The 18,913-nt window shown below is 45.5% G+C and overlaps 1 long non-coding RNA gene across 1 annotated transcript in view; it reads right to left on the bottom strand.

Annotated features, from left to right (window-relative positions):
- The window catches only part of LOC146799391 (uncharacterized), a 38,964-nt gene extending 32,785 nt beyond the window's left edge, over positions 1–6,179 (bottom strand). The window contains exon 1 of the long non-coding RNA XR_014969265.1: positions 5,746–6,179. This is a non-coding gene — a long non-coding RNA (uncharacterized LOC146799391). The remainder of the gene's footprint in view (positions 1–5,745) is intronic.
- Between the last annotated feature and the right edge of the window lie 12,734 nt (positions 6,180–18,913).

Here is an 18,913-nt window from a genome sequence, read left to right as displayed (position 1 = left end):
ACAACAGAGGCCTAAAGAGGTACAAGAGTTCTGCTCCTGGTTGTCATGGGTAGCCCCAGGCGGAGACCTCCGCTCCGCCCACGGAGTGTGCGGAGATTTGCCTTCCGTGGAGAACGCAGAGAAGGCAAATCTCTGCACACTCTGCAGCGTAGCAGAGTTGGCTAGCCCCGGCCTCCACCTCCCCTATATTAACAATGAATTCTAGTACTTAAAAGTCAATTAAAACCCAATTATCTGTACTGTGGTGTCCCCGGGCTGCCCTCCTCCTCTTTGTCGCTGTTTCTTCTAATCCTAGCGAAAACTGCGCATGCACGCGTGTCCGCACATGTGCATTTCTTGTGAGAAATACGTGGTGACGAAGAGGAGGAGGGCAGCCCGGGGATGCCGCAGTACAGGTAAGTGGGTTTTAATTTACTTTTTAGTACTAAAATTCATTGCTAATATAGGCGGGGTGGCGTAGCGGGGCTACGTGGAGGGCCACAGAGTTTGTTTGTACGTCCGTGGCCCTCCACGTAGCCCTCCTACGCCCACTATAACCAGCATTAGTCATGAGACCAACTGAAAGTGTAATCAGGGACAGACAAAAGGGTGGGCCTAACCTACAAACTTCCTAACCTCCCAACAAAAGGGCTTACATAATTTCTAAAGGTAGCCCTGTTTGCACCCTTCTCACTTCAGTAACAGCATATCCTCCCCCAGCAGCTATAGGAATGCAGTAAATACACCTCCACTATGTGGGAGGACAGTCCTCAACCTCCACCGTATGTTATGCAATGCCAGGGGTATCCAAAATGGCCTCAATTACTCAGGCTCACACACATACAGTTAAAGTACATACTTTATAAGTACTTCACATTTGCACCCACTTTATATATATGATGCCAGCCAATGGTTGGGGCATACACATACTCTTACACAAATGGCCTCACTCTCAGTGACACACATAAAAGGGTCTTCCAACACTATTGATCTTTCTTAAGACACAGCATCAAGTGCTAGACCCAGGATAGGAACAGTAATCCACTGCTCCCAATGAGGGCACTCCTAAAGCGCCAAACGCCCCTCAACCCCAAGGCCAGAGGACAGGCCCTAGACCTGACTAAGCCAAGCACAATTACAGCCTCTGTGCATAAGCTAGATTAGCTGACACATGGATACCATCTGTACATTTTAATGGGCACTCAGGGCAGAGCTGTGTACCATGTGAGAGACATTCACATCTCAAAATGGAGCAATTCATTTCACATCATTTTAGATGGAGAACCAGAGCATGGCGTCAATTTATTTATGAGCATGGGGCAGGGTGTTTGTAGAGTTTGGAAATGTTACAAATTCTGAAACATTATCCTGTAGGTACCCATTTCAATGTCGTTTTTTTCACTCTCTCGCCTTTTCTGTATGCAGCATAGAACTGCTGGCATTTAATAAAAGGAAGACGTACACTCAAGAGTTAGCAGCCAATAGTGTACCATTAAAGCCCAATATTGGTTAGTAGACCTGTTTATGAGTGTTGCACTATTTACCAGAAAAATAAAATTGTTTACTACATGGTAAGAACATAAAATAGTGGGCAGCAACAGAGTGGAGGACTTGGATGCTAGACAACCATGTGCATTTTATGGAGCGTGTTTCCGTTTCTACTTCACATATAACAAGCATTTGCAATGCAATAGGTCTCGCATTTACGCAAGTTTGAGCTATTGGCATTGTAAATAACAATGCCTTTTATTTTTGTTTTTAAAACATAAATAAAAGGGATTGTCATTTACAATGCCAATAGCTTAAACTCGCGTAAATGCGAGACCTATTGCATTGCAAATGCTTGTTTCACCATGTGTCCTGGCAGATTTCACAACATTTAACACGTTCGGTTTTCAGGCGACTAAACACAGGAGGCAAGTTTCCATGTGTTCCGATACTTAATGGGTTAGTTGCCCTTAACAGAAAACTAATTAGCACAGATGATGCTGTGAGCATATGACGACCCCTTAATGCCTCATTGCCTGTATTTTCTGTGTTTATTGTAGGCCTGGGCGGTAAATTCCGTTCCGTTCGCGGAATTTGCGGAATTTGGGTAATTTCGCGTTCCGCGGAGAACGCAAAATTGCCCAAAAATCCGCGTTCCGCGACTTCGCGAAATTTTTTGCTTGTTCGCGTTCTCAATATGCGTGTTCGCGAGATATTTCACCCCGAGCATGCAAACAGCGATCGCGAACAGGAAAAAAGTACCGCGAACAAGCAATTCCGCGTGTTCGCGGAATTTCTGCGTGTTCGCGGAGATTTTTACCGTTTCGCGGAGATTTGCGTAACGCGATTACGCAAATTCCGCCCACCCCTAGTTTATTGCACTGTTAATTAATCATTTCCATCTCCGGCCATGAATGCAAATGGTAGTCCTATTTCTAGGTTTGTGGAAAGTCTCTATTTTTGTTTTTTTTAAAAATCTAGTCCCCCTCGAAGTGCCTGCTGTTGGTAGCAGTTTTGCTTTCTTCATTATCACAGTATTCAAGTCCTGGGTGCTTGGGCACTAGTAGCAACAAAAAAAAACCCACCAACAATAAAATAAATAAATAGCCGTTACTTGCTAAAAGTGTTACTGCTGCGCCTGGCAGAGACAGTTGTCCGCTTTTGCGAAATTGTGCTCTATGGTGAGGCATCATTTAGAAAACAAGAATCATAAAACACGATAAATCATGACCAGAGATGTTAATCTTTAAAACGTGGCACTTTAGGTGTCATTTTAACTAAATTCGGGTAATTGTGGTCTATTTTACCCCCCAAAATAGTCTTCTGTTTAAAATAATTATCAATGCTGTATAGGGGGTTTGAAAAGCACCATTTTAAATGTGACGAAAAGGACAATGTAACTCAGAGAAAATGACGCGGTTAAAATACACAATCCAGCGAGACACATATGCACATGTTCATTCAAATGAGTGCATGTAAATACAGGGTCATGTGATAACTGAATAACTTGGGCGGCATGCTACATAAAATACTATTAAATAGTGGGGCTGTTAGAAGCACTAAAGTCCTCCGAGCTGAGCTGCCGGCTGCACGCCTGTCTGAAATGGTATGGTGCCAGTATCTCACATCCAAAGACGAGCCACCAGTGTCCTTGCAGTCCACAAACACTACACAGCATGGCAGCATTCCCTGTGGCTAATATGATTATATTGCCTTCTTGAACAAGTGAATATGGAAAACTACTGCTATATGCATTTATTGAACCGGTTACTGGCAAGAAACGAAAGTAAGGATCTAGTTGTGACGGGCATTACATTGCAATCCCTGTGCAAAGTGATGTTTGCAGTAGGGGTCGAATTTAGGAGTTGTGCATCCATGATGAATTTCTGCACATTTAATATGCCGTAATATATGCGTTGTGGGGGAGGGAAATCACCCAGTAATTACTGGGGTATGCAAAGTTTGATCCGGTAAGCACCAGAAATCAGCATGTTACCCCAGGAAATACAAACAAGCGTTTGCCGCGCGCGAGCGGCTGGAGACGTAATATGTGGTGGGGGAGGGGGAAAAGCGGGAGTTGTGTGTGCGCGTGCGTCATCTTGATCGCGATCGCTCTGAAAGCGAAAGTGATCGCAATCGCGATGACGCACGAGTTTTTAAAGTGCTGCTGGCGGCCGGCTGCGCGCGCACGATCGCGTGAACGCAAGCGTTAGGCCAGCCAGCAGCACTTTGAAATTCCCACATACAAAATGTCTCTTCGAGCCAGCGCATGCGCTGGGCTCAGCGAGACCTTAAAACGATTCGAAGCACTGCAAAGGAAATCATTGGAGCCAAGGTAGAGCTGCGCCGCTCCTTGCAATACCTTTACGCCCTGCTGGACAGTGGCGCCCTGGGCCCTGTTCTGCTGGACAGTGGCGCCCTGGGCCTGGGCCCAGCTCGGTCATGCCAAAATCCAGCCCTGGTGACCTTGGCACATGAGTGTTTGTGGAGTGATGTAGGGCACTGTGATTCTGTGGTCTTCTCTTTTTGGGTCTTCCCTGTTTCCATGGCTATGCTCCCTGGGTTGAATGGTGGTACAGGATGACTAGATGTGGTTTGGCCCCTTAAGCCAGTGACCTCTCTGTCATATCCTGGTCACCTGCCCTGTCTGCGCCTATAACACAGGCTGGATGGGGGAGATATGAGGCACAGCCTCTAGAGTTCTACAATGACTTCCTTTAGCTTCCTGAACTTTCTAAAGAGCAAACCAGCCAGAGCCCGGTGACCAGCTCAGACCGCCTCCCCATCATCAGGCCCTTAAAAAGGTGCTCTCTGGTAAATCACTGCAATAAATAGATGCAAGTTTCAGATCTGATAGCCTAACAAATATGACCCGCAAAAAGTAAGCTCTATTTTTGTTCATAGTTAACAGTGGAGAGCGTTGTGATTGTGGTGATGTTGTCCATAGTAGTGTCTTATAGTACTTGAATGTGGCTTTTTTTATGGAGAGTTGATTGTTGGGCGAGGTCGTGTGTGGCTCTTGATTTGAGCGTGTTGCTAGAATGAAATGCGGCACAAATTTCCGGCAGTTTGGTGGCATGGGTCACATTCTCTTTTAGTAACTTAGGTAAAACCAGGTGATGAGCGCTGCAAACCTTTTACAGATAGTCCACATTCTTTGGAGCATTTTGACAGCCAAGATAACTAGTTTGTGCATCATAAACGCGTTTTTTTTTTCGCTAAGGTGGAAAGTGATATGCTGTCCACTGTTAGGTTAGGCCACAATGTGTCTTTTATTTTTTGAGCCATCGACAAATATTAGACCCTAAAGAAATCTTTACATAAAAAACACGCTTTGAAACCCATTTGGATTTATGGCAGTGCTTTAAAATATGATGGTTGCATACCTAGGGTGATGCATGCTGGAAAGGATGGCCGTACGGATGTCGACGTGCCAATCACCCTTTCAAGAGGATGCAGATGATGCCATGGAGGGTGGCACCTTTTAAATAGTTTTAGTTAGCACATGCGGAGCTGAGCAGGGCTCGTCGGTGTAGACTGCTTGGTGGTTCTGTTTTCGCCGTACACTAGTTCACATTTTGCTGTGGGTTATGCGGCATGTGAACCGATGTTCATGCTGTGTCTACTGTTTTACTTTTTATCGAGTGTTGTCATATTTTCCTGTGCATGGTTGTGTGCTTTTGGCTTGCTGTTGTAGGCGAAGGTGGATGATGGTGGAGTGTTGTGCTGTTGAGTGGGGGCCTGTCCGCCGGTGAGGGGCCTTTTTTTGGGGGGGGGGCCCTATCACTTATTTATTGTCAATTAAACACCGTCTGAAAACTCATGCACCACGTCATCTTTGTATATTACTTTCGTTTAGGAGATAAACTGTGTTAAACACTGCAGTTTGTGCAATAATAACCACATCATTCTCCAATACTTTTTTCACAGTCACAACTAATAGACTTCAATAATTCTATGAAAACAAACAAGTTAGGTGACGATTCATTGATGGGCACAAGACCACAATTTACACCACAGGTAGTATTGGAGTCCATACAACAGATGAGCACTTCTGCAACTGGAAAAGAGAGAAAGAGAAACAGAAATAGGGGTGGCGCGAAGATAAAGAAAAGGAAAGACAGAAAGAGGGAAAGAGGGAAGAAAGCTAATTAAAAAAAAAGTGCGTTGTACTTGTGCAGCAGCAAGTACCCCTTGCATCTGACGGAGCGTAATTATATTAAAATGATTTGTCTGAATCAATCCCTGCTCATGAAATAGTGTGGTACTAATACATACTTAAGGCTGTAAACGACACTAACCCTGCGCCATATGCCTCGCGCTGGGCCCCGGGACCGCGCAGCTTCCCTCCATGATTTTACAGCTGAAGGTGCTTTTAGTTGTCCTCATAAGATGAACTGCTTATTCCATGTTTTTGTCAAAGTCAATTGCCTGCATTATTGACGTTCATTTTCCCAACAGAGAGTCTCCGGGCTGAAGGTGAAGCAATATGTACACAAAGGGCTCTTCCATGTGCATTGCTCTGCCTTCGATTTGATCAGGGAATCACAGAAACGCACTTCACATCAATGACCTCGCAGGGTATCAGCGGAGCGTAATATATCCGTCGTGGGGGAGGGAAATCACCCGGGAATTACTGGGGTATGCAAAGTTTGATCCGGTAAGCACCAGAAATCAGCATGTTACCCCAGGAAATACAAACGAGCATTTACCACGCGCGCGAGCGGCCGGAGATGCAATATGTGGTGGGGGAGGGGGAGAAGCGGGAGTTGTGTGTGCGCGTGCGTCATCGTGATCACGATCGCTCTGAAAGCGAAAGTGATCGCAATCGCGATGACGCACGAGTTTTCAAAGTGCTGCTGGCGGCCGGTTGCGCGCGTGCACGATCGCGTGAACGCAAGCGTTAGGCCAGCCAGCAGCACTTTGAAATGCCCACATACAAAATGCAGAAATAGGGGTGGCGCGAAGATAAAGAAAAGGAAAGACAGAAAGAGGGAAAGAGGGAAGAAAGCTAATTAAAAAAAAAGTGCGTTGTACTTGTGCAGCAGCAAGTACCCCTTGCATCTGACGGAGCGTAATTATATTAAAATGATTTGTCTGAATCAATCCCTGCTCATGAAATAGTGTGGTACTAATACATACTTAAGGCTGTAAACGACACTAACCCTGCGCCATATGCCTCGCGCTGGGCCCCGGGACCGCGCAGCTTCCCTCCATGATTTTACAGCTGAAGGTGCTTTTAGTTGTCCTCATAAGATGAACTGCTTATTCCATGTTTTTGTCAAAGTCAATTGCCTGCATTATTGACGTTCATTTTCCCAACAGAGAGTCTCCGGGCTGAAGGTGAAGCAATATGTACACAAAGGGCTCTTCCATGTGCATTGCTCTGCCTTCGATTTGATCAGGGAATCACAGAAACGCACTTCACATCAATGACCTCGCAGGGTATCAGCGGAGCGTAATATATCCGTCGTGGGGGAGGGAAATCACCCGGGAATTACTGGGGTATGCAAAGTTTGATCCGGTAAGCACCAGAAATCAGCATGTTACCCCAGGAAATACAAACGAGCATTTACCACGCGCGCGAGCGGCCGGAGATGCAATATGTGGTGGGGGAGGGGGAGAAGCGGGAGTTGTGTGTGCGCGTGCGTCATCGTGATCACGATCGCTCTGAAAGCGAAAGTGATCGCAATCGCGATGACGCACGAGTTTTCAAAGTGCTGCTGGCGGCCGGTTGCGCGCGTGCATGATCGCGTGAACGCAAGCGTTAGGCCAGCCAGCAGCACTTTGAAATGCCCACATACAAAATGTCTCTTCGAGCCAGCGCAAGCGCTGGGGCTCAACGAGACCTAAAAACAGACAAATTAATAAAAACAAGAGGGAGTGTTGCCTGCATCCATTATACGTGCACACCCAAAAAACGTCAAACCTGAATACATTTCAAAACTAGACACACCACTTGGTCCAATTTTGAAGGCTGAAACACACTACATCAGGACTAAATGTCATCCATCGGCTCTCAGTGGAAAAAGCGGTACAATTCTAAAAGCTGCATACCATGCAAAATATATACTTTGGCAAGTGCAAAGGAGACCTTTAAATGTAAACACCACACTTCATTGTCAGCTATGAGTCTTACTCCAACCAACACTCTTTACCAGGCTAAGAAATAAGGAGGCAGTTTTATCAGGGTGCGGATCTGATTTTCCTGGGATGCCCAGTGACAGCTGCTGAGAGTGACCCTGTAAGATCCAAGCCCTACCAGTTTATCTCGCGTAGCCCTGGGCTCTTCCGTGCCATTCCCTCCTGCACTCTACTTACTGGGCCTAAAGCCAAACTCACAACTCTTCTCCTCGAGTTACAAAGGACACGGCTTTTCCAAGTACTTAATGAGACAGACCAAAAAGTAGTGGAGAGTTTTTAGATATAATTTATTTTGTACCAGAAACGAACCAAACGCGAGTTGCTTCAAAAGGACCACAAGGGAGAGAGGTCTAGCTGAGACCGGTTTACAAACATCATGTAGGGGCTGGGGTTCGAAGATGTAACTAGATCAAACATCACACCGAGCAGCTAATTCTAAAATACTAATCATGATATATTGGACATGGATGTAGAGAAACATCTGCAACTGTGATTCATTCAAAGGTTCTACACAGGGGTGTTAGTACCCAAACTCCATTTGTATGTGTTATTTGGAAGTGGTAGTAATTCTTACAGAGGTTTTCTGTAAGAGAGACAGGGGTTTCAAATCCAACTCCTGTGAATGTTGGGTCTGTAGTGGGTTGTCTGAACGTGGTGATTTCTATCTTCCCCTCGCTTTGCAAACCCCACTAGAGTTGTGTCTGAGGTTTTCTTATAACACGTTCCCTGGTTCCAGGAGAAGGACAGAGCAAAGAGTGGTTGGTAGTTCTGCTACCTGTGACAGGTGAGAGGCTCTGCTCGTGGAGACATATAGACCATTACGTTTGTTCCGTGATGAGTGTGCAGCTCTGACTTTGTAGGCCGCACTGTGTTTTCAGATCTCTGCACAGCGACAATAACCAGCAGCACACACCCACTGCATACCCCATGGAATACAAAGCACTGCACAGCACAGCGACAATAACCAGCAGCACAAACCCACTGCATAGTCTCTGGAATACAAAGCACTGCACAGCACTTCGACAATAACCAGCAGCACACACCCACTGCATAGCCCATGGAATACAAAGCACTGCACAGCCCAGCAACAATAACCAGCAGTACACACCCACTGCATAGCCCATGGAATACAAAACACTGCACAGCACAGCGACAATAACCAGCAGCACACACCCACTGCATAGCCCATGGAATACAAAGCACTGCACAGCACAGCGACAATAACCAGCAGCACAAACCCACTGCATAGTCTCTGGAATACAAAGCACTTCGCAGCACAGTGACAGTAACCAGCAGCACGCACTCACTGCATAGCCCATGGAATACAAAGCACTGCGCAGCCCAGCAACAATAACCAGCAGTACACACACCCACTGCATAGCCCATGGAATACAAAACACTGCACAGCACAGCGACAATAACCAGCAGCACACACCCACTGCATACCCCATGGAATACAAAGCACTGCACAGCACAGCGACAATAACCAGCAGCACAAACCCACTGCATAGTCTCTGGAATACAAAGCACTGCACAGCACTTCGACAATAACCAGCAGCACACACCCACTGCATAGCCCATGGAATACAAAGCACTGCACAGCCCAGCAACAATAACCAGCAGTACACACCCACTGCATAGCCCATGGAATACAAAACACTGCACAGCACAGCGACAATAACCAGCAGCACACACCCACTGCATAGCCCATGGAATACAAAGCACTGCACAGCACAGCGACAATAACCAGCAGCACAAACCCACTGCATAGTCTCTGGAATACAAAGCACTTCGCAGCACAGTGACAGTAACCAGCAGCACGCACTCACTGCATAGCCCATGGAATACAAAGCACTGCGCAGCCCAGCAACAATAACCAGCAGTACACACACCCACTGCATAGCCCATGGAATACAAAACACTGCACAGCACAGCGACAATAACCAGCAGCACACACCCACTGCATAGCCCATGGAATACAAAGCACTGCACAGCACAGCGACAATAACCAGCAGCACACACCCACTGCATAGCCCATGGAATACAAAGCACTGCACAGCCCAGCAACAATAACGAGCAGTACACACCCACTGATTTGTCTATGGAATACAAAGCACTGCACCACCCAGCAACAATAACCAGCAGTACACAACCACTGATTTGCCTATGGAATACAAAGCACTGCACAGTACAGTGAAAATACAAAGCACTTCAAGGGACAGCGACAATAACCAGCAGCACCCACCCACTGCATAGTCCATGGAATACGAAGCACTGCGCAGCACAGCAACAGTAACCAGCAGCACACACCTATTGCACATCCTATGGAATACAAAGCACTGCACTGCACAACGACAATAACTGCACAGCCTATGAAATACAAAGCACTTTGCAGCACAGTGACAGTAACCAGCAGCACATACCCACTGCATAGTCCATGGAATACAAAGCACTGCACAGCGACAATACCCAGCAGTACACAACCACTGCATAGTCTACGGAATAGAAAGCACGGTGCAGCATACACCCACTTCATAGCTTACGGAATACAAAGCAGTGCGCAGCACAGCGACAATAACCAGCAGCACACACTTTGCCCAGCACTTCATATCGGAGGCCCAGATTACACCCAGTGCCTGAACCATCACCCAGGACTCCATGGCACATCATAGAGAACCAAGAGTGGCGGTAACATACCCAGAAGATACTACCCAGCAACGCACTGCATGGCATACCACTGCACGGCTTCCCACTGCACAGCATTCCACTGTACGGCATAGCACTGCACTGCCAAGAGAATAATCTGAAGACATTTTCCAGGGGCGTAGTGCAACTGGGGGAGGGGCAGGAGTGTGAGAGGCCCCTGCACCTCAATTATGGCCGGATTCTAGTAAACCAGCAATGGCAGGGGCATTCCTTCCCTACATTAGGGCATGAACTTCCCTTCAGTAAACCTCCCCTACCTAGTTCAGTGGCCATTTCATCAGCCCAGAGAATTTACTCAGGCAGACCTGTAATTGTTTACAATCAAGCAGCAACGTCTCTTACTTTTACAGCATCGCTCCCTTTTTCATAGCTCACAAATGTTTAATCACAGATTGTATGTGACAACCAGTCCTGCTCACAGCTCTTTGCCCAGACTTTCTTTGGAAATACTTCTCCTTTTCAGAGGAGCAACACATGGTTTCCTCTCTAGGAGGAAGTGGTATCTGCATGTCAAATCATGGCGAAATGTGTCATGTTGTCTCACTTTGGGCAGGAGCTCAAACATGTCGGAGTTAAAGAAGGCATGTTCGTGAGGGGGGTGCACTTCAAACTAGAGAAGTCAGTCTTACCTTTCCAAGGGCCGGAGGGTGATGGAATGACGTCTCTTCCAGGTGCCCTCCGTGCTGCAGACACCTGACTCTCACTTCCAGGCACTATTTGACACTGGTGCCGTCATTTTCAGGTGTTACCTCTAGAGCCCTCCTGCCCCAGCATGTACCTGTCCCTCTTCTCCTCCAGGGTGGGCCTCCGTACCTGGCTCTCACCTGTTCCTTCAAGCACCACGCCCTCCAGTCCTGACATGAGAGGGACAGTCATTCTTCTCCCCTCCCCCCTTCCTCTCTCTGCCTTGGATGCTTCCATTGAAGGCGCTGACACTGGGGGGTGTGCATGTTTGGGATGGGGTGGGGGGCTGTTTCAGCTGCAGGTGTCCTCACTTTGTATGCACCCAGACAAGCCCCTTTTGATACCCAGCAGGTGTTTTACTGCCCCGCACCTCTTTGCCTCCGGGTGGGTGCACTAAGAAGTCTGTCCACTTAGGTTTTCAGGTGGAGCCTGGGCAAACGTATGCTGTACTCAGGTAGGGACTTGAAGCCCCGCCCACTCTCAGCTGATATTTTTTGGTCGAACCTATGTAGGCCACCATAGCAAGTTGACTACAAGTCAACGCATGCGCCCACCACGAAATAGAAAACGGAAATTACGGAGGTGACCACTACATCCGGGCAATAGAAAAGGAAGAAAAAAATCATTCTCTAGGAAGTCACTAAGACTGTGGTGTCATAGAGGAAAGACTACAAATGTCATCAAACGGACGATAAGGCATGGTGCTTCACTGTTAATTGAGGTAGTTCATTGTTTTCATTATTTTTTATTATGAGTGAGAGAGTGCAGGCGGGTGGGCGATAAGACATGAACAACCGAAGTGGGGGGGAGAAGGCACGTGCCGCAGGAGGGAGCCCACGGAAACCACATAGTGCTATTGCAACACTCAAAATAAAGGGGCCAGTAGCCATGGAAGAACACAAATGACAACATGGCCGTCATGAGGAGGGACTAACAAGCCTAAAACCAATGGGTAGGCAGCATTTAGGAACCAAACCCAATGAAAAAGATGGGTGGATAGTGTGCGGAGCTTCCACACCATACTGAATACTGCATGCCTCACAAAGCAAGCAGTGCATTTGCTCTGCCGCTATAGGCTCGCCCTGAAAAGGAGCTACAGTATGAGCTTACACACCATACTGACGAATGCAATACTGAGCTTAGAGGTGTCAGAGAGGTATCATTACATTCACATGCAAATGATGGCAGCATTCGTTTGCAAGTTTGGTTTCACTTCTGAAATCTATTGTAATTGGTTTAGAGACATATTTAAGGTGTCTCAGTAAATATGGTAGAAGTTTGGGCTCAGTAAGTTATATCCACACTGCTGCTTGGTACAGGGCTTGGCCTTTGTTCTACCTCAACTGCTCACAGCTGAAGGCCAGTTATATCCATATAGGGGTTTGGTGCAGGGTGCTCCAAAGGTGATATTTGAAATTGCCAGTGATTCCTCTACGGCGGTTGATGTTTACTTTGGCAACAGATGGGATGGCAGCAACTCGTGCTGATTTACAGTATGAGTGGTGCAGTTTAGATGAGAATGGGCCAATTCATGTTTGAGAAGAGCAAAAACGGTCTGATATCAAACACCAAGGGTCAAAGACTTGAGGGTCTCCACTTGGGAGTCAAGAACGCACTGAAGCATGGTCCAGAAGCTGTGGCTCAGTTCAGGAGGCCAGCAGACTATCCCACTGAGTCACTCTGGGGTTCTTGGTTCAAGATGGAGTTGCAGGTCCAGTTCTTCTTCCCCAGGTAAGAGGGCAGCAGGACAGTTCAATAGGATAGCAGCTCCTTCAGAGTAGAAGTCCAGAAGAGTGGCAGTCCTTTCTTTTTTTCATTTGTATTATTTTGAAGGTTTTGTATAGGGCAAACAAGACCCTTACGGGTATCAGAGCACTTTACATTGCAAATGTAAGTAAATGAAAACAAGTATAGAGAGATGTAAGTGAGTCTTAATACAGAAAATCACAAATACTAAATAAAATCGATATATTACAGGTGTATATGGAAAGTTCAATTAAATTTAGCAATGAGAATAGCTTTCACTTCTTTTTTGAAGAATGCAGTAGATGGGTTCTGTCTCGTTTCTGGGGGCAATGCATTCCAAATCCTGGGCACCATTCCTGAGAAGGTGTGGTTGTATGTTTTATTCTTTACGAATCGTTGTGGGTTCAATAGGAGATTATTGGAGCTCCTTTTGGATCTGTTACCACATGAGAGCACCAGTGTCTGAGCTAGATAACTAGGAGTTTTGTGATTTAATGCCTTGTATGTCATACCATCGATTTTCAGATGAATTTTCGCCTCAAAGGGTAGCCAGTTGAGGGCTCACAGGTCAGGGGAGATGTGATTGTTTCTATTTGAGCCTGTGATGAGTCTAGCAGCTGCGTTGAGTGAAGCTCTAAGAGGGGCCATCGACGATCTGGGGAGGCCACATAGAGTGACACTCCCACATTCCAATCTAGGGATAACTAGCACTTGAACTGCCTGTTTGAAGTCATTTGCTGGCAGGAAGGGTTTCAGTCTTCTCAAGGTTTTTATTTGAAAGTTTGCTCCTTTTGTAGAGGTGCTAATGTGTTTCTGCATATTTAGATTTCTGTCCAGGGTCACTCCCAACGATTTGGCTGAGTCTATAATGAGGGGTTGGCCTTTGAATACTGTTAGGTGGTTCATCCACTCAAGGATGAACCACCTCACGTCTAATTGCTTGCTGAAGAAGTCTGCTTTTGATCGTCTGACCTTTCTGTGGTTGGCATTTCTCGTGCTTCTTAATAGCTTGAGGTGGTCAGATGATGGTGACTATCTCCATCTTCGTTCAATTAGTCTTAGAAATCCTCTGTCTTCATTTAGACTACCATCAAACCAGGGTTTTGAGTCTTTTGTGGTGACTCTTTTCAGTTTTAAGGCAGCTAGTTTATCTAGTACCCTGTTCAAGGAGTGGAAGTAGTGATTAGTCAGATCTTGTACATCCGATAAGCATATGGGTGGAAGCAGGATGTTCGGAGTAGAGGTTGTGAGTAAGTCCGAACTGACATTTTTTAGGTTCCTCTTCCAAATTTGTGTTCTCATGGTTTGGATAGAAAGTAATTTAATTGTTTCATTGATGTGGAATGTAATGATGTGGTGGTCAGACCAGTTGCAGGGGAGAATTAATTCAAGCTGAGTGTAGTCCAATTTGGAAATTATTACATCGAGGGTTGAGCCTTTATCATGTGTGGGGCTGTCACAGATTCAGGTAAGTTTAAGGTCAGTAAGGAAATCTTTTAGGATGTTGACTCCTGGGTCTTCTAGGTCATCCCAGTGGAGTGTGAGGTCACCAAGGAATATTTGCGTATTTTGTTGACCGTCATTTGTAGCTATAATATCCATGAGATGTTCGATGAAGGTGAGGTTATCCCCTGGTGAGTTGTAGAAGGCGTGTAGTGAACATATTGGTTTATTATTGCTAGTGATGTCTAAACAGAAGTATTCACAGGAGTGTAGTGCCGGTGATTGGGAGTGGTTCACTGAGATATTGCTACGATGTATGCAGGCAATACCTCCGCCTGGTCTATTGGATCTATCAAGTCTTGTGATGTTGTGATTTGGGGGGACTAGTATGTCTAGGATGGGTGTGGAAGTTTTGTTTAGCCATGTTTCAATCAAAATTAGTAGTTCTGGTTCATTAGTGAGGATAAGGTCTGCTATGTTGGCTGCATGTCTCGATGCCAACCTACAGTTTAGAAGAATACATTTTAGCTGCGTTTTGATGGGTGTTGTGATGGGTTTGTGTATGATGGGGACTCGCGTGAGGTTGTTTTCCATTATACCTCTAGAGATGTGTCTTGTGATTCTATGTGTATTGGGGGGAATGGAGGGGATTAGGGAAGGTTTATGCAAATTATCAGAGTGTGCAGCATTAAGGGGGGAGCCAGTGGTTCATAGGAATGGAGTAATGTGGTTAAGTTTTTACCTGATATCGAGTTTTTCTTCTGGACGGACAGGATGGGGCATTGGGGTAGGGCATTGTACTCCACCTTGGGGGCTCCTGTTTCGGGGGGCTTGAGTGCGTCTGCTGGGTACATTTGAGTGGTTGATGTGGAGGTATGTTGTGGATTTTGGCTTGGAGTGCCTGACCATGGGTTGTCGTAGAATCAGGTCATGAAGAGTTTGGATGTCCTCCTTAACTTGTTGTAAAGGTAGTAATATTTCACGAGTCTAGGGTCTGGTGTCAGAGGTAATTTATCTAATGAATGGGCTGTGATTAAGGAAAATATGGTTGAGCTATGTAGGTGGTTTGGGGGGGAATCGTAATCTGGTTTGTTGTACAATAGTTTTCCTGTATGTTTATCCCCTGAGTGGAGGGGTGTGAAGGCGGGAAGTGGGGGAGTAAGAATGTGGGTTATATCTGGGACAGTGGGATTGGTGGTGAGGGGCGAAGGGGTGGGTGGGAGATGGAGTGGGAGGAGGTAAGTGTGTGGGGTGAGATTGGCACAATTTGAATCTTGGTGGTGCAGGGGGCAGAGAGGGAGTGGTGGAGATGAGTGTTAACTCACAGATATGGGGAGGTAAGGGTGTGGGGTATGGGAGGTGTAGCGGGAGGACTGATGGGGAGGGGGCAGGAGGGAAGGTGGGATGGGAGGAGGAGAGGGTGTGGGGTGTGAAAGGAACACACAGTAGCAGCACAGCAGTCCTCCTTCCTGGCAGAGTATGCACAGGACCAGAAGTGTACTGACGAGTTGGTGTTTATGGTCCCTCTTTTATACCCTGGTGCCCTGGAACTGTGAGGTAGGAGGCACATCAAGACAGTGGCTTTAAAGTGCATATCATTTCCTGCCTCTCCTGCCCTAACTCCAAGTTGGCTGCAGTGACAAATCGGGGTTGTTATGTATTTTGTGTGAAGACAGGAAACACCATATTCAGGTGTACGTGAGGCTAGGCTCTGGCTCCACCCATCCATCCTACTAGTCATGAACCATGAACTTACACTTAAGCTCCTGTTGTGTGTGGCTGTCTAGGAGAAATACACAAAGCCCAAATGCTGACTACACTCAGTCATGTGAATAGAGACAGGATGCAGGCACCAAATGGCTAAGGCAAGAAAATGCCAACTTCCTAAAAGTGTTATACTGAAGTAAAATGTACCCATGTACCATAGTTCTCAATATACCTTTTAATGTGATACGCCTATCAATCATATCCGTAAATGTCAATGAAGACTTCCTGTTTTTAATATTTAAAAAAATATTTTTATACTCTTCTTTGACCACTAGATTTCAACCCATCCCTTTTTCATCTAAATTTCTGCATCATCATTTTACAAAAGTAAAAAAACATAGCATATATAAAGAAGAGAATAGTTTATCTCTGATTTGAATTATTTTGCTTTAAATCAACATCTGAAAAATCTTGAGTTTTGTGCAATAGACATGTGTAACATACATAAAGGATAATTAATTACATATATTTCACATTAAACATAGTATAGACTCAACATACACAATCCAATGTGATGACATTACATTCGTAAAAACACATATGTTCACACATTCATAAGAAAGTGTACAGTATTTTGGACCATTCGAAGTGATTTGTTTCTTTTGGCTGGGGACATGTTCTAGCCCTCAAAAAACAAAAAGGGGGTTCAAGAGATAGCCAGTGGCCCTTTGGTGAGCAAAAACAAGATCGGAAAACTTGGAGGAGGAAGGCAACAGTTGGGGGGAACACAACCATAAGGCTGACATGTCTAACACATGTCGCCACCATGTAAAGTGGGGAGAACTACACAACCCCTTGGGAGTTCTCATCACTAAGGGAGAGAACCTGGATAGACCATCAGCATTAGCGTGGTATGACCCAGGGAGGATTTCCACCATAAAGTCCATTCTCTGTAGGGAGATGAACCACCTCAACAGTTTTGGATTTTCACCCCTCATCTGCATGAACCATCTGAGGGATTTGTGGTCTGACTGGGCCCGGGAGTGAGAGCCAAACAGGGATGTTTTCAACTTCTTCAACATAGCAAAGGCCTCCCTTTCAATCACACTCCACCTCTGTTCCGAAGAAATAACCTCCTGCTAATGAAGGCTGTTGGTTTATGCCCTCCTCATTTAACTGTACTAAGACCACCCCTATGCCATGCTCTGAATCATCTGTCAGCAATAGGAACTCCTTAGAAAGGTCAGGAGCCTTGCATATTGGTGTTGTATACATCATCCTTGAGGATATCAAAGGCTTTCTGGGAGGTATCTGTGCTAATCACCTGTCAGGGCTGTTGAAGGGGTAACAATGGTGCCATATCCTTTAACAAACCTCCTATAGTATTGCGTGAGGCACAGGAAGGCCCTCACCTGAGTCTGTGGTTTAGGGGTTGCCACTGCCAGGCAAGGATATTTTCAATCTTGCCCCCACACACTGTGGTCCAGAAACACCATGGATCTGTGCCCTATTTGGCACTTTCTGGCCTTGATAATCAGGCCTGTTGCAAAGATGCTAGGGATGCTGAGGCATGAAGGTAAAAGCTTTATTTAGCTGACAGCAACCGGGAGGGAGACTACCATCAACTGCCTCCCACAACATTCCATACCAGAGCCTTTAGTTTCCTAACCTTTCATTGCACGGGAATGCAACACTTCACCCTCCCTTAGCCTCTTGCGTGCCCCGCCCTTTCCCCGCCCTGTGCCGGGCTTTCTATTAGCGGGCGGAGTTCATGACGAGATGGTCTCGTCATGGGCACAGTGCAACCACGGCCCATGACGAGACCATCTCGTCATGGGCACTGAAGGGGTTAAAAACACTACCAAATACAAATTTCTTAGAATAATGAATCAGTATGAATGAATTTATTGCAAAGTAATGGTGTCATAAAAAATCAACAATTGGTGAAATAGTAATACAAAAATGACAAAAGGACAAAAGAACATAGAGAAAAATTAACATTTCCTAATCACAAATTAATGAGAAGAAAACTTATTCTTGAAAGAATAGAACTAAAAAACACAAATCATTAATAAAATTGCACATCCAATATATGTAAACAGATTAATATAGAGGAAGTAGATCAATACAACTCAAAATCCTCCAGTTTTTTGGGGAAAATTAAGATTTGTCTGATCACCAAGGGTTGGAGTTTGAACATTTCCTTTGAATCCCTTCCCCTAAAATTGGATTTTCCTTGCTCGATACAGGTTGGTATTTTTACTACATTCCAACCATTTCCATCATGGAGTAGCAGCACTGTGTTCGTATTCACTTTTCTAACTTGTAGTGGTCATGAGAAATTGAACTAACACTTGTTGACCCTTTACCCCTTCAACACATTCTTCATCACTTCACTCTTCTTCTCCACTCATTTTGACATTAATGACCTGGATGTACTACTTCTCATCACTTCAAAAGGTGTATTTTCTGTAACCCCATGTGGAGTTGTGCGATATGACCATATTACATTCTTTACAGCTTTTTGCCACCCAACTCTACTGACTAGAGCCAAAAGCAAACCACCCTTAAGCATCCTCTTCCACCTTTCCACCAAACCATTGCTTTGAGGGTAATACATGGATGCAAGAATGTATTCAATGTGAAACTTTCTCAAAAGGTTTCTGAAAAAAAGTTGTGTCCCAATGACCTCAGGCTATCTTTCACATAGAAACAGTTTGCTAAAGAAGTCTATGACTATCTCCAATGTAATATGTTCAGTAAACTTCACCTCAGGACAAAATGAAAAATAATCCCATACCATACTGGCATACTTGATAAACTTACCAAACACATAAAACAGACTGGTGACATCAATAGCATTTTTTCTAACAGTAAAGGAGGATACTTTACAGTCCTCTGAGATTTGTACTTCCATACACATGATACACATTCTCTTGTAAAATGCTCCACATCACGATCTACATACCCAGTCACCAAGACTCAGCCGTAATGTGTCTTTTGTAGCATTCCAAAA

This window comes from Triturus cristatus, chromosome 9 (genome assembly GCF_964204655.1).
Source record: "Triturus cristatus chromosome 9, aTriCri1.1, whole genome shotgun sequence".
Classification (NCBI taxonomy): Eukaryota; Metazoa; Chordata; class Amphibia; order Caudata; family Salamandridae; genus Triturus; species Triturus cristatus.
The sequence above is the reverse complement of the archived record's forward strand: the minus strand, read 5'-3'. Positions and strand labels throughout refer to the sequence as shown.